The following is a 3,767-nucleotide window of genomic DNA, read 5'->3' as shown; positions in this document are numbered from 1 at the left end:
AAATAGACAAGAGAAAAAAATAATAGCAATTGTAAGTAGTAGCATTCCTTGATCTGTTCGCTCGGGTAGTCTTAAATAGACTGTATCAGTCTGTTGTTTAACACGTGCATAGTACTTCCATATGTACCGTGGGCCTCACTCACAGCAGTATTTAGGACTCATCCCCACAACAGCCTGAGAACTGCAGCAGTGTGATTATTCCGTTTATTGTGGAGGTAGCCGATATGGCGATGCAGCACTCAATAGCGATGCGGGAAGCTTGACATTCCCCGAGTGTTCCCTTTATACTGCAAACGTGTCTGCAACTTACCCGCCTGGCTGTTGGCCTGAAGCAAATAAATGAAGCAGATGCTGTGGGAATATGTTTTCACAACTTCAGAGCGGAGTAAGGGATTGTAAAATGTCAGCTCATTTGCCGTGGATTGTAATTGGTGAGTCACTATTAGAACCGGTGTCCTGTGGATTTTAAACTTGTTGAATCATGGTATAGCCTAAAATTTACAATTGCAGAGCTTTCTGGGTAGCAGACTAGCTTATGGTCCTCTGGAAGCCAATCTTGAGAAGCCCCCAGTGGCTATAGTTTATTTAGAAGTAGATTCTCTTTCATTTTTTCTTTAGTTAAAAAAATCGTTTTTATTTCATACAATATATTACCACTATAGTTTCCCGTTCCTTACACCTCCCAGTTCCTTCTACCCTCCTTCCTGTCTAATCAAGATCCACATTCTTTTTGTCTCTTTAGAAAGCAAACAGACATCTATTTAGTGGCAAATGATAATAAAATAAAAAGATAAACAAACAAACAAAAAAAAACAAATTGCAATGTGACAAAACAACCAAATAAGAAAACAAAAAGTAAAAGCACTAGAAACATATATAGTCGTGGAGACACACATGTTCACACACACAGGAATCCCATAAAACCACAAAACTGAAAGCTATAACACATATGTGTTGAAACAGGAGCGGTGGCAGGGCTGCGTCCCCGGCACCCGGCCGCCCGCATGGCTAGCTTATGCCCAGAAATAATTACACGGAAACTGTATTCTTTCAAACACTGCCTGGCCCGGATAGTTCCAGTTCCTTATGGCTAGCTCTTACATATTGTTCTAACCCATTTCTAATATTCTGTGTAGCCCACGAGCTGGCTTACCAGGGAGGATCTTAACCTGCGTCTGTCTGGAGCGGGAGAACCATGGCGACTCCTCACACAGCTTCTTTTTCCCAGCATTCTCCTCTGTCTACTCCGCCTACCTAATTTTCTATCCAATAAAATGGGCCAAGGCAGTTTCTTTATTAATAAGAAATCACTCCCACATCACATATGCAAAGGACTTGAAAGGTAGGAGGGGAAAACGCCCTGACACATTATGAAACAAAGAACCTCCAAAGATGCTGTAGAATTCATTTTCTGTTGGCCATCCACTGCTGGGCGTGGGGCCTGCCATTAAGAGTCGTTCCCCAAAAAGACTCCCTCCAAGAAAGCAAATTTTCCATTTGCAAGTGGTTATCAAAAGCGGCTTCAGGGCTAGGGATGGAGGTGTGTATCCACTTCTCCCTTCAACTCTAGGCTCCATCTTGTGAGGACCCTGGTGAACCTGTGCGGGTCCTGTGCATGCTGCCAGGCTCTGTGAGCTCATACATTTGTACCAGCCCTGCCATGTCTAGAAACCTTGGTTGCTTGCCATCCTCCATCTCCTCTGGCTCTTACACTCTTTCTGCTTCTTCTTCTGCAGAGTTCCCTGAGCGCTGAGGGGACAGAGTTGATGGAGACATAAAAGATGATTCTTGAGAAATGCTTTGGGAATAGGAGGGATGGGGCATGGGCCCATCAAACCACATTGCTGGTGCTGCTGCTGTTTTACCCCATGCAGAACTTTGGGAACAGTGTGGGATGCACACCTCGGGGTTATCCCACCTGGCATATTTATATTAGGAATACTGTGGGTCGTGGGTGACACCCTTTCTTTAGGTGTCTCTTAGCGCTCTCTGGGTTTGCTTTGTGCTTAGATAGGACAGCTCTCTGCAGTTTTAGAGAAAGTCTTCAGTGAGGCATCTGAGATGTGGGCAGTTCGAAGTAGTTTGTTAGCTTATCCAAAGTGCTAAAGCCCAAGGAACGCAAGCCGAGTGTAGCGTTGTTGATTGTACGCACTTAATAACTTAATATAACCCAGCTGCCTCAAGATGGTATAGAGCCTGTTTATCCAATCTCACTTTCTCCACTCAACTGAAAGCTTCAAGGAGGACAGAAGAGGTGGCAAGGTAATGCATCGCTCCGTGTGAAGTCAGGAGGCAGAAGCAGCTCTGAATTCTGAGCAAGGAAAACTACACCAAAAGGGTTCCTAACTAGCACACAACAGCTAGCTAGCAAGAGGCGTTTTGAAATCTTCAGATGAATATGAAACTGTTGAAATAAGAGCGGCGGGGCTGCGTCCCCGGCACCCGGCCGCCCGCATGGCTAGTTTATGCCCGAAATAATTACACGGAAACTGTATTCTTTCAAACACTGCCTGGCCCGGCTAGCTCAGTCGGTAGAGCATGAGACTCTTAATCTCAGGATCGTGGGTTCGAGCCCCACGTTGGGCGCCATCTGGTTGAAACAGGAGCGGTGGCAGGGCTGCGTCCCCGGCACCCGGCCGCCCGCATGGCTAGCTTATGCCCAGAAATAATTACACGGAAACTGTATTCTTTCAAACACTGCCTGGCCCGGCTAGGCCCAGTTTCTTATTGGCTCTTACATATTGTTCTAACCCATTTCTAATATTCTGTGTAGCCCATGAGTTGGCTTACCAGAGAGGATCTTAACCTGCGTCTGTCTGGAGTGGGAGCATCATGGCGACTCTTCCTCTAACCTTCTTTCTCCCAGAATTCTCTTCTGTATACTCCGCCTACCTAATTTTCTATCCAATAAAATGGGCCAAGGCAGTTTCTTTATTAGTAAGAAATCATTCCCACATCATGAAACCCAGCTGCTAGCTAGGCTAAGGGCAAGTGGTCAATGAAAGCAATTAGAGGATTAAGGATGAGACAAGGTCCTTTGTTCCCCATGGCACAGACTCAAGAGTTACTGTAAAGCTGTTGAAACTGTGTGTAAATCTTAGGAAGCGTGTATGCATGTGTGTGTGTGTGTGTCTATGTGTATGTGTGTATGAATGTGTGTGAATGTGTGTGTGTGAATGTATGTGTTATCATAACGCTGGTGAAACTGTGTGTAAATCTTAGGATGCGTGTGTGCGTGTGTGTGTGTTTGTATGTATGTGTACGTGTGTGTGAATGTATGTTTTATCATAACGTTATCATAACACTAGTGATACTGTCATAAACCTTAGGATGCATGCATGAGTGTATGTGTGTGAATGTGTGTGTGTATGTGTGTGTGAATATATGTGTGTCTTACTTAGTTCACTGGTTTTTCTGGAACGAGCTTCTAAACCCTTTGGTTTCACCAGAATAACGAGCGCCCTTATTAGCTAATGAGCCAACTGATGGCTAATGCCCCTTAGGCAACTTCACAATTGGGCTTGTTGCTAGAAAGACTGACACCTAATTAGAGAACTGAGACTTTTCAGCCTCATCATCCCCCAGGGATGGTGTTGGTAGGCAAGCTGACCACCACTGGCCAATGATGTAATCGGTCATAATGAAATCCCACCTAAAGTAGCAACCCTAAAACCATGTGTCTATTCCTGGACTCTGAGATGAGAATGGCCCTGTTTCACCTGTAAAGACCTGCTTCAGACGGGGAGTAGTCAGACATGACAGAAGAG

General features: G+C 45.0%; 1 non-coding gene across 1 annotated transcript; it reads left to right on the top strand.

Moving 5' to 3' along the window:
* The first annotated feature begins 2,513 nt into the window (after window positions 1-2,513).
* On the top strand, window positions 2,514-2,586 carry Trnak-cuu (transfer RNA lysine (anticodon CUU)). Its single transcript has one exon. It is a non-coding gene; the product is annotated as a tRNA-Lys (tRNA).
* The last annotated feature ends 1,181 nt before the right edge of the window (window positions 2,587-3,767 follow it).

The sequence above is a fragment of the Alexandromys fortis genome, unplaced genomic scaffold (assembly GCF_014885135.2).
Source record: "Alexandromys fortis isolate MF-2015 unplaced genomic scaffold, M_Fortis_MF-2015_v1.1 scaffold_115, whole genome shotgun sequence".
NCBI lineage: Eukaryota > Metazoa > Chordata > Mammalia > Rodentia > Cricetidae > Alexandromys > Alexandromys fortis.
The sequence above is the reverse complement of the archived record's forward strand: the minus strand, read 5'-3'. Positions and strand labels throughout refer to the sequence as shown.